The following is a 12,500-nucleotide window of genomic DNA, read 5'->3' as shown; positions in this document are numbered from 1 at the left end:
TCCTAGGGTACTTCTTGGGGCAGTCTATTTCTTTATGTCCCACGGCTTGATACTTCCTTCAGGTAAAAACTTGGCCTGGGTAGCTGATCCTGCCCTCGTCTGCTCCCAAGTAGAAGCTTGCTGGGGGTGTCTCAGTCCGTATTTTCCTGATGTGTCCTTGTGGAGGTTGATGATGGCCTGCCAAGTCGTGTTCCATATGCCTCGTTTGTCTCTGACCTTGGTGGGTCCTTTTGTGATGGTGCCATATCTTTGGAGGAGCGATGCTATTTCCTGGTCTGGGATGTGGGGGGTTGGTTATCTCCACAGTGATCCTCTTCTCTTTTGATGCTGGCTTCCATCCTGCCATCACATTGAAGGAGTTGTATGGTTTCTCCTCCTTCTTTCCTTGGAAGAACTCCCAATACTTCCTGTATAGGGTGTGAGGGCTGAAGCTCAAGAGAAATACCCAGCCAGATGCTTAAGCTTGGCAGCTCAGCACCTCCTCCCCTGGGATCCCTGCTGGCTTGATGACCTTATCTCAGAAGAGGTCTCTATCTAGCTTGGATCCCGCCTTATCTTTCACCTCCCACCGCATGACTTGGGCGTGCCTACGGGTGAGGTTATACCCATTAAAGGTCTCTGGGCTGAGCCTTGTCTGGTCCCCTCCTCACCTTTCCCTTTACCACCTGGTTTGGCAGCTGTGGGGTTTTCAGAGTTCGCCTGTTTTGGCCCTGAAGCCTTCTGCTCATCAGCCTTCCCAGTGCTGGTGCCTGTTATGAGGGGGTCTTCCTTACTTGCCGCCTTGCTTGCCTGCCCCTAGGGGGTTGGGGTTGGGTGTCAGGGCGTCCACTGGGGGGATGCCATCCTTTATGGGACCTGGGGCACCAGTATCCATATCCTTGAACATGGATGCCATAGGTTCTATCTGTCTGCTACCGGTCTCTCTGGGTCACCTCAGGTTCCGGTGTGCCTCTGGATTTTACCTGTCCTGTACCGACAAAACAGACAGTAACTGCCTGTAGTGCAAGAAACACTGCACAGTCACTCCCAAGAGCTAAGGTGAGGGTTATAGGTGTTACCACATAAGCATGGATCCCCTCTCCAGAGATCTGAGCGCTGACAGGCCTGTGAAGGATGTTAGGAGAGGTTTTAAGCCTCCAGCATTAGTCCACCCAAAGGCCAGGAAAGAAAGAGGTAGTAGGGAGCGCAAATGTTACAGAGCTCTAAGAGCTGACCACGTGGTCCTTGGGGGTTCTATTTTGCGCCCCTAATGGGCAAACTGACACCAGCACGCTGGTGTCTTTCCTCTCTGTCCTTATAGACAAGTGGGCCTTGTCCAGTTCATTTGCATAAATTTGCATATAGAATGCACATTTACTTCACTTCCAAGTCAAAGTCACAGATCCAGTAAATATCAAAATTATTCCTACTGGACAGCGGTTTCACTCTGATAAGAACAGATACTACACTTGATCTTAGCAAAAAGGCCAAGAAGCACGCCACATCTGCTGCACTTGGAGCACCTCTTGTGCTGCTGTACTGACTGCGTGGACTACTGCTGGCACGTCCCACCTAGGCCTGGCTCTATGAATATGGAATAAGTCACTCTGTAGTTCTCCCTGGCTCCATGACCAAGTATCCTACTTCAACAGCCAGAATAGTTGCCAGAAAGGTTGCGGCTACCAACAATACACTCATCACCCTTACTAAGCTGCAATGGTCTGCTTTGCTGTGCCACCCTACGGACTACATGCAGCCCTTCCACCCGCCGACATTCACTGTTGCCAGGCTTTGCTTTCCTGTGGTGGTTCTATTGCACGCTGGGTACCGACTGCCATTAACAATCTCAATGCGATCTTCTTCTTGAGCCCTACTGCTGTGTTCTGCACCGCTTACCCTCTTTGGTGTGCCCTGGCCTGGGGCGAACTAGGGGTAGGGTGACCACCCATCCCTAATTTTCACAAACTGCCCATAATTTCACCTTGCCATCCATTGTCCGTGATGGAAGACTTAACGGACAGCATTTGTACATAATTTGTTCCTTTCACCTAGAGGACAAAATGTTATTGGGACAGATCAGTTTCCCCACCTTGATTGAAAAGCAGAGAGTCTCCTGTACTCTGAGGGATGGAGGAGCAGACAGATAAGAAAAGCCCTTCTTGCTTGGGTGTCTCCTTCCCTAAATAAATGCAAATATGCACAACTGGTAAATCTGCAAATGTAAAGGGGCTTGAAAACCTGCATTGACTTTAATCAAAGGGGTCACTTGAAGCTTTCTGATGGCAAAGATATTTTCTTTTAGAGATGTGCTGTACTGAAAAGTAGACAGAATTCTGAATTCAGCAAGGGGTCATTTATGTAGATCCTACAAGGTTTTCCGACAGAAAATAACAGCGAAATCAAAAAAATATTGGAACTTAGGTGAAAAAAACAGCCATTTTTTTCCATGTTTTACTTTGTATTTATTTCCTTCGAAGCAATATAGAGTTACGTCTGCTGGACTCTGGTTGCGGGGATATATAGGGCTTGTAGGTTCATCAAGAACCCTAGGTACCCAGAGCAAATAAATGAGCTGCACCTTGCAGTAGGTTTTCATTTTATACCGGGTATACAGCAATTAATTTGCTGAAATATCGAGAGTGAAAAATAGGTATCAAGAAAACCTTTGTATTTCCAAAATGGGGACAAGATAAGGTGTTGAGAAATAGTGGTTATTCGCACATCTCTGAATTCCGGGGTGCCCATACTAGCATGGGGATTACAGGCCATTTCTCAAATAGGCGTCGTTTTTACACACTGTCTTACATTTGGAAGGAAAAAATGTAGAGAAAGACCAGGGGCAATAACACTTGTTTTGCTATTCTGTGTTCCCCCAAGTCTCCTGATAAAAATGGTACTTGCGTGGGTAGGCCTAATGCTCGCGACAGGAAACGCAACATGGACACATCACATGTTTACATTGAAATCAAACGTGTTTTTTGCAAAGTGCTTAGCTGTAGATTTGGGCCTCTAGCTCAGCCGGCACCAGGGAAACCTACCAAACCTGTGCATTTTTTAAAACTAAACACCTAGGGGAATCCAGGATGGGGTAACTTGTGGGGCTCTCATCAGGTTCTGTTAGCCAGAATCCTTTGCAAACCTCAACATTTGGCTAAAAAACACGTTTTCCTCACATTTTGGTGACAGAAAGTTCTTGAATCTGAGAGGAGTCTCAAATTTCCTTACACCCAGCATTCCCCCAAGTCTCCCAATACAAATGGTACCTCACTTGTGTGGGTAGGCCTAGCGCCTGTGACAGGAAATGCCCCAAAACACAATGTGGACACATCACATTTTCCGTAAAGAAAACAGAGCTGTTTTTTGCAAAGTGCCAAGCAGTGGATTTTGGCCTCTAGCTCAGCCGACACCTAGGGAAACCTACCAAACCTGTGCATGTTTTTAAAACTAGACACCTTGGGGAATCTAAGATGGGGTGTCTTGTGAGGCTCTCACAAGGTTCTGTTACCCAGAACCCGTTGCAAACATCAAAATCTGGCCAAAAAACACTGTTTCCTCACATTTCGGTGACAGAATGTTCTGCAGTCTGAGAGGAGCCACAAATTTCCTTCCACCCAGCGTTTCCCCAAGTCTCCCAATAAAAATGATACCTCACATGGGTGGCCCAGGTGCCTGCAACAGAAAAAGGCCAAAACATGTAGAGATTGAGGGGATAGCACAGCGAGTTGATAAGCACATATTTTTCTTTTATACATCTTTAGGCTGACTCTGCTTTGGGGACCCACACAAGTGAGGTATCATTTTACTTGGGAGACTGAGGGGGATGCTGGGTGGTTGGAAATTTGTGCCGGAGCGGTGATCCTACAAAGAAAAGTGAGGAAAATATGCTTTTTCAAGCAAATTTTTAGGTTTGCAGAGGAGCCTGGGTAAGAAAATGTTGGGGGATCCACACAAGCCACACCTCCCTGGACTCCTTGGGGTGTCTGGTTTTAGAACAATGTCTGGGTCTGGTGGGTTTCCCTAGATGAAGGCCTCACCCGGTACCAAAAACGTAGGTGCCCCTTCCCCCCAAACACAGGCAATTTTTGTAATAGATCATTTTGATGTGTCCATGTACTTCTGTGATGTTCCAAACACTAAAATTGTGAAAAGAAACACACTTAGGTTATGTTAAAAAGACCCATCACCCAAGTTGGTGGCATGCTTCATCATTGGGGACCCAACCGAGACACCTAGCGTGACACAGGTGTGCTGCGACGCATGATTACAGCGGAGCAGATTTTGACATTTTTACTACACATACTGGTTGGATTTGTCACAAGGGAGCGTGATGGTTCAGTAGATCAAATTTTTTTAACAATAGATTTCCCAAAAATGAAATGCACTGTTAATTACCGAAAGGCCAAAAAACTGAACCAATGATTCACAGCTCGTGAGCTGTAAAGCTGCGACAAGGCACCAACTGCTTTACAGTCCATTCACACACCTTTCATACATGACATGCACAAGACCATTTACGCTGCCAGACATGGGCCCAGCACATTACAACACTCGCATCGACAGACAGCGCCACTCAAGGGTCCATCACTTTCATACGCCCATATGCCTGATACTGCAATCACATCAGCTTATGGGAGTGTGTGGACTGCCATTTGGCTGGCATCGCCAGCCAATTGACATTCCAACCACACCGGCAGCCAAGCGCCACTCCACACACACCGCCAGCCAAACGCCACTCCATGCACACCGCCAGCCAAGCGCCACTCCACGCACACCGCCAGCCAAGCGCCACACCACGTACACCGGCAGCCAAGCGCCACACCACGTACACCGCCAGCCAAGCGCCACTCCACGCACACCACTAGCCAAGCGGCACTCCACACACACCGCCAGCCAAGTGCCACTCCATGCCCACTGCCATCACTTTTTTTTGTTTTTAAACTACGAAACCACTAACTATAAATAAGTACAAAACTACAAACACAAAAGCTCTAACTGAATACATGACAGTAATGCCAACCGTGAAACTGAACATATGAAAATATAAAACAGCAGTTTACTCTCACAGTAGTTCCCAGTAAATCTTCTGTGTATGGTAACTCCTGAAACAGCCAGCCACACAAAGTCCAGGTTTGAAGGACAGTCCGGGCAGTACATCTGGCTCTCCCTCCAGATACCTCTTTGGGCACAGGCTCTACATTTCTTAGTGGGCAAGTCTTTTTTGGGAGTGGGAGGAATGTGATCAGGAAAGTGGCAATGTTTCAATCTAGCCACATCGTCCACCACTGCTACTCTAGGAACTCTTGCCTGTTCCACCACAATAAGGCTCTCTATCACTGACTCCTGAAATGTAAAAAATGTCATCCTTGACTCAGGGGAAGAATCCTTGAACACAATAAAAGCATTAAAAGTTGCCAAATGAAGCAAATGGATGGCCAACTTTTTATACCACACGTAAGACTTACGAAGAACAGTGTAAGGTTCCAACCTCTGATCTACTCTATCAACACCACCCATGTGCTTATTGTAGTCTAAAATGCACGCAGGTTTGCGCACTTCCGCAACCTGACCCCAAACAGTCACAGGGGAAACACTCTCATCATGGATGGTAGTTAGGATGTACAAATCCCTCCTGTCTGCAAATTTCAGAGCTAGCAGCTCATCGTTCCGCAAGGCACTGCACTGTCCCCTCTCATGTTTTTTACTGACAAGCTCCCTTGGATAGCCTTTCCAGTTAGAGCGGATTGTGCCACAAGCAACAGTGTCCACTCTGAACAATTCCTTGAACAACTGAGCTCCTGTGTAGAAGTTATCTACATACAAATGGTGACCTTTGTTAAACAGTTGTCTTCGAAGTTCCCACACGTTTTTCTCACTAACTCCAAAAGTGGGTGGACACCCAGGGGTGTCAATACTGGAATCCCTACCAGTGTAGACCCGGAAATTATAAACATATCCTGTATTACTTTCAGACAGCATATAAAATGTAATTCCATACCGTGCCCTCTTTCAAGGAATGTACTACCTAATAACCAAACGACCCTTGGACAGGACCAAAGACTCGTCCACACTTATTTCTTTGCCTGGAACATAAACCTCTGAAAACCGATCTACAAAATGATCAAGGACAGGCCTAATCTTAAAAAGACGGTCAGAATCAGGGTGATCTCGTGGCAAGGCTGAAGCTTTGTCAACAAAATGTAGCATCCGAAGAAGCAAATACAAATTGCGGGTCATGGTTGCAGGAAATATAGCTGTTGCCTTCAAGGAATTAGTAGACCAATAAGAAGCCAGAAAGTCAAACCCAAGAACCTTTTCATCTCTCCCAGATTTATGGGAATGCACTTGGTAGCTCTAAACTGAGGCCTAAGTCTGGCAGCGTTGCCCGTCAAATACTGCTCCTCATACAAATTAATCTGCTCAACAATCTCTTCCAAAAATACGTCACCCATAAGCAAATCAAAGAAATTGACAGGTAAAAAGTTTTCCGTATTTACTCTATACCCTGGGAGACCAGTAAAGCCAGGCAACTGTGGCTGCTCATGTTTGGGGCAACCCAGGTGTCAGGTCTTCTAATGGGAAATCTTTCAGCCCCAAGCTGCTGTACTACTGGCACATCAGTGCCCTCCTCTAAAACAGGCCCTTCATCTGCACTCAACGTGGCTTCCTCATCAGAAGACTCCTCTCGGACAGAAAACTCACTGCCAGAATCTCTTTCTTCCTCCTCTGACTCAGATGCAGAGTCCGTCTCATAATCATGGTCAGAAGATGATTCAAAAAGCATGCCAACAACCTGCTGAGCGCTCACTCTTCGGATAGTCAAGATCCTTTCTAAGAAGTGTAACTTGACAAATGTGCCAACAAAAACCAGCACTGTCTAAAATAAATAGTAAACAAAGTGTTCTTTTATCAAAAGTGTTATGTACTCTAAAACTGTACCAGTCACTTGCCTAAAAAAGCTAAACTCACCAACAACTACTCTGCACAGACACACCAATCACCAATGATATCCCACTAAAAAGAAAAAAGAAAAGAAAATTAGACAGAAGACAATACAATATCATTGTGCACAAATCTAAGGACAATTTCATACACAATCCTGCATTTAGTACACCACCTACAAACAAGTCATTCATGCATAGCAACATCACTCCTTTGGAGTAAATTGTTTGTACTTACCTAAAACACGCAACTACGCAAACCGCGGGTCAACCACTGCCAAAACTGAAAGGAGCCACAGCAAAGGAAGCAAAAGCTTTGAACTAGAACAAAAAGTAAAAATCAACTATTATAATCACAAATGCAAAACCTTCTCCGGTTGACAAACACCCGCCAGCAAAACTTTGAAAATTTCCATGGTGCCTAAGTGGATTCTGCCCTCCTGGGGACACATGGGCCTACAAAAAGTAGGCTGATCTGCCCCCAAGGGGGGGGGGGGGCAGAAATGGCCATAAGTAATGCACTCCCTTTGGGGGGGGCAACCCTTACCAAAGTGCCCGCCACCCCACACAAAACACACACACACAAGCTCCCTGGTGCCTAAGTGGATTCTGATGGGCCTAAAAAAATAGTCTGATCTGCTCCCAAGGGGGGCAGAAATGGCCAACAGTTCTGTGCTCCCTTTAGGGGGACGACCCCCCAACACAAAAAAAAGAAAAAAAAGAAAAATCCCTAGCGTCTTGGGGGCAGAGAGGCCTAAAAAAAAAAAAAAATAGGCCGAACTGCCCCCCGGGGGGGGGGGGGGGAAGGGGGCAGAAATGGCCATCACTAATGTGCCTCTTTTGGGGGGAGACCCATACCAAAGGGGCCACCCCCCCTACAAAACACACAGACACACACACAAGCTCCCTGGTGCCCAAGTGGATTCTGCCCCTCCTGGGGGCAGATGAGCCTAAAAAAATTAGGCCGATCTGCTCCCAAGGGGGGCAGAAATGGCCAACAGTTCTGTGCTCCCTTTGGGGGATGACCGTTGCTAAAGGAAGCGCCCCAACACAAAAATAACAAAGGGGAAAAAAATCCCTGGAGTCTTGGTGGCTTCTGCCCCCCTTGGGGCAGATAGCCCCCCAAAACTAGGCTGATCTGTCCTCATGGAAGGCAGAAATGGCCATCACTAATGTGCCCCTTTTGGGGGGCAACACTTAATGATGGGTGCCCCCCAAGACACAAAAAACACACAAACATACACAAATGCAACAGAATCCCTGGGGCCTAGCGGGTTTTGACCCCCCCCGGGGGCAAGATCGGCCGAAAACATGACTGATCTAGTCCAGCGGGGGCAAAACATCTAAAACAATATTGCCCCCAGGGCAGCGACCCTTGCCTAACGGGTCGCTACCCTAAAACATTACCTTGCACATAATCCCTGGTGTCTAGTGGGTTTAGACCCCCCTGGGGTCAGATCGGCCAAAAAAAGTCTGGGGGGCCGAAACACGGATATAAGTATGCCCCCATGGGAACGACACTTGCCTAAGGGGTCGCTCCCCAAAATAAACTAAAATTAACATCCCTGGTGCCTAGTGGTGGATTCCTGCTCCATGATCGCAGGCCTCGCCCTCGATCGTGGAACAGGAATCAATTGAAAACAGGCACAGTGGGAAAGGAGAAACTCTTTCCTTTTCCCCTATGTCTGTTTTTCCCCCAAAAAACCCCCAAAGAGAAGGACTTACCTTTTCTGCGTCCTCCCTCTCCACGCGCTGGTAGGAAAATGGCTTCCAGCGCGTCCCCGGCAGCATTTGATGACATCCGCGTACTGTGAGCGTGCTGATGTCATCCGATTGCCCGGGGGGTCGGGGGTGGAAGGGGAAGCGATTCCCCTTCCATCCCTGATGTGGGCCTGGTGCAGAACGAGCTGGTCTCGTCCTCGGCACGTGAGCCCCGTGGCCAAGGGTGAGACCAGCTCGTCCAAGGCACCCAATGGGTTAATGGACAGTTATAAAACATTTTAGTACAAGGTATAAACCGTATATTATTCAAATCTGTATTTTAGAAGGACTTATTTTTATTTAACTGAAATGTATTTTCGCATTTTGTAGCAGCCTATATTTTAATGTGTGTAATGCATGTTTAAAATAAGGACTTACACATTTACGGGTTCTTTCAGGGTCCATTGTACCTTATAGTACTAACAAACATTGGCAAATCCAATAGGCCTTGTCTACGCAAGAGTTATCGGCTTTGCCAATGTGTTTTAGCCACGTTTTGCACCAGAGTGGCTGCTGTTCAGCATGGCTAAAGGATAGTGGCGTTGAGTAGAGTAGAGTAGAGTGGCATGGGAACAGTGGCATAGAGCACAATGTTGCAAAAAACAGTGCAGTGGGGTACAATGCAGTTGTTTAGAGTGCATTGGCATAGAGTGCAGTGGTTTAGAGTGCAGTGGCATGGAGTGGCGTGGGGCAGAGTAGAGTGGCATGGAGTGCAGTGGAGTAGAGTGGCATACAATAGAGTGGCAGAGAGTGCAGTAGTGTAGAGTGGTGCAGTGGCATAGAGTGCAGTGGTTGTAGAGTGGTGCAGACTGGAGTAGTGTAGCGTGGTGCAGAGTATAGTGCTGTAAAGTTCAGTGGTGTACAGTGGAGTTACACAGAGTAGAGTGTTATGGAGTGCAGTGGAATAGAGTGTATTGGTACAGAATGCAGTAGTACAGAGTAGAGTTGTGTAGAGTATAGTGGTGGCCAGTGCAATGTTGTAGAGTAGTGGCATATAGTGCAGTTGTTTAGAGTGCATTGGCGTAGAGTGCATTGAAGTACAGTGCAGTGGGGTAGAGTGGTGTAGAGTGCTGTGGCGTAGAGTAGATTGTTTCCGAGTAGAGTGCAGTGGCATAGAGTGCAACGGTGCAGGGTAAAGTGCAGTGGCATAGAATTAAGTGGCATAAAGTAGCTTGTTTCATAGTAGAGTGAAGTGGCATAGAGTGGAGAGGTGCAGGGTAGAGTGGAGTTGCGTAGATTGGCGTTGAGGTTGATGGCATGGAGTAAAGTGGTGTAGAGTGCTTTGGCATAGTATGCAGTGGTGCAGAGTAGATTAGAGTGATGTACAAAGTATTGATGTAGAGTGCAGGGACACAGAGTTGAGTGTTACAGTGTAAAGTGCACATGCATAGAGTGTATTAGCAAATGGTGCAGTGGCGTACAGTGCAGTGTTGCAGAGTGACATAGAGCGGAGTTGTGCAGACTAGTTGGTGTTGCCTAGACTGGAGTGGTAAAGCGTGCAGAGCGCAGTGGTGTAAAGAGGTGTAAAGTGCATTGGCATAGAGTAGAGTGGTACAGAGTAGAGTAGAGAGTTGTAGTGTGAAGTAGCATGGAGTGCAGTGATATAGAGTAGAGTGGTTCAGAGTGGATAAGAGTGCAGTGGCCTGCAGTGGAGTGGCATGGAGTGATGTAAAGTGGAGTGATGCAGAGTAGGGTGCAATGGTGTGGAGTGGTGCAGAGCAGAGTGGAGTGCAGTATGCATGGTGTGGTAACAAACTGCCATTACAAACAACACGTTTTTGATTGAAATGACCATTACATTTGTACAGACATACAGATTTTGAAATAAAACTATACAGTGCACAGGCGATGATGTGGCGAAATTGCATCACCTAATGCAATAATTTGTTTTAATCATATAAAGGTATTTGTTTCCAGCACAGTTCAAAATTAACAAAAATGGGCTTCATTTGTACTCCTAATTCTGATATATTCTGAAGTTTATTTAAATGTTGTCATGTGATAGGAAAGCCTCTTTCCTAACCCCAGTATCCAGCAAGATTGTCCTTTCACTTTGACGTCAGGGAAAGACAAGTCAACACTAAGGCCAATATTTATACTTTTTGAACTATGTGAACGCAGTTTTGCTTCAAAAAAGTTAACGTGGGCTAACGCCATTTCTTAGCACCACTCGTGCGTCAAATTTATACTTTGACGCACGGTGGCGTAAAGCACAGGTCAGAGTCTTTTTTTTTTTTTACTCTAACCATTGCGCCACGTCGTAAAGCAAAACGACGTTAACAGGGGGAAAATGACTCTAATCCGGTTTGCAACTTCGCAAGCAGGATATGCGCCATTTTCCAACACTTTAGCGTAAAAAAGTGGCGCAAATGCAGCAAACAGTGCTAAGGAGTCCCAAAATGGAAGCCAGGAGAGACCGCAGGGAGACTCCAATCTACCAGGAATCAGCCAGGAGGACACAGAGAAGACCCAGGGGAGAGACAAGAAGAAAAGGAAGTGTTGTTTCAGTGCAGAGGAGCATGAAATACTGGTCAGAGAGGTGACGGAGCACCAGCATCAACTTTTCATCACCTCAAAATTGCCAATTGGGAAGAGAGAAGCAATTTCGCAACAAATTGTGGACAAGATTAACAGTGTGGCAGAGGTATGGAGAACTGTCACGGAGTGCAAGAAACGCTGGCATGACTGCAAGCGCAGGACGAAGGAAAAAACGGCAAGGAACAGGAAGGCAGCACTGCAGACTGGAGGTGGGAGTCCAGCACCACAGGAGGCCCTGGACGAGATGGAGGAGATGGTGGCAGTCGTCATCCCAGAGGAGATCGTCACAGGAATCGTAGGAGAGGACAGCGTGGACTACCAGGAAACAACACATATGCAGGGTAAGTTGAATGGGGGACAAAAATGCCTAAATGTTAACTGCAAGCAGGGGGAAGTGCATGCCTACTACACAATGCATGTCAGCCATGGAAATCATGCAGTGGAAAGGGCAAAGGGGCATGGCATGGGTGCATGGGCTGTGCAGGGGAATCCATGGGCACACCACAACACAACACAACACCAACAATCTTTGCATGAGGGTACTCCGGCATGCCAGGGCTGCTGGAAAGGCAAAGCCAGTCCAGGAGGGTAGGGTAGAACGTAAAACTGGGCTGCTGTCACAGGACAGCTGGTATTGCCAGAACGTGAACTAGGGGACCCTGCCCAGTCTCAGGCCATTTACTCAAGCAGCATTTTCCATTGACAACAGTTGCCACTACCACCTGTGCTGTGTGTGCTGGTCAAGTAGGTAATGGCAGTAAGGTGCCCATGGAACAAACACAACCAAAATAGAGGGTTCAGGATGACGATGTGATCAATCTCCTCCAATTCCTAACAAAGTGTAAATCCTGTCAAATGCTCATGTCTACAGGCTCAATGCACATCATGTATTGTTACTTACATAATGAAGTACACAGCAGTAATGTCATACCGATGCTGGCCATTTCAGGGTCTACCCTGTGCCTGTGTTACAATAGCTGCAATGACACCTTGCAGCATCTCAACTGTCATACTGCTAAGACAACAACATTGAGGGAGAGGACATATGTTTCCAGCTAGTGAAACACACAGTCATAAGAGGAAATGGAACACTTCCAGGCCCATCAGTGCAATCCAATGTAGCACACATTGGCAAACATCAACATGACACACTACCAATGCTGACACCTGTATTGTGTCATGCCAATGCAATACATGGTATGTGCTAGGTCTCAGCAACGTATAGGTGTATGTGAAATATCATAGACTGGGTCAGTCCCATAATGTTATGTGTGGCGCAAGTGG

General features: G+C 46.9%; 1 pseudogene; it reads right to left on the bottom strand.

Moving 5' to 3' along the window:
• Positions 1–1,340: 1,340 nt before the first annotated feature.
• On the bottom strand, positions 1,341–1,478 carry LOC138262549 (U2 spliceosomal RNA; annotated as a pseudogene).
• Between the last annotated feature and the right edge of the window lie 11,022 nt (positions 1,479–12,500).

This window comes from Pleurodeles waltl, chromosome 10 (assembly GCF_031143425.1).
Source record: "Pleurodeles waltl isolate 20211129_DDA chromosome 10, aPleWal1.hap1.20221129, whole genome shotgun sequence".
In the NCBI taxonomy this organism is placed as follows: Eukaryota; Metazoa; Chordata; class Amphibia; order Caudata; family Salamandridae; genus Pleurodeles; species Pleurodeles waltl.
This window is presented reverse-complemented; position numbering and strand designations above follow the sequence as displayed.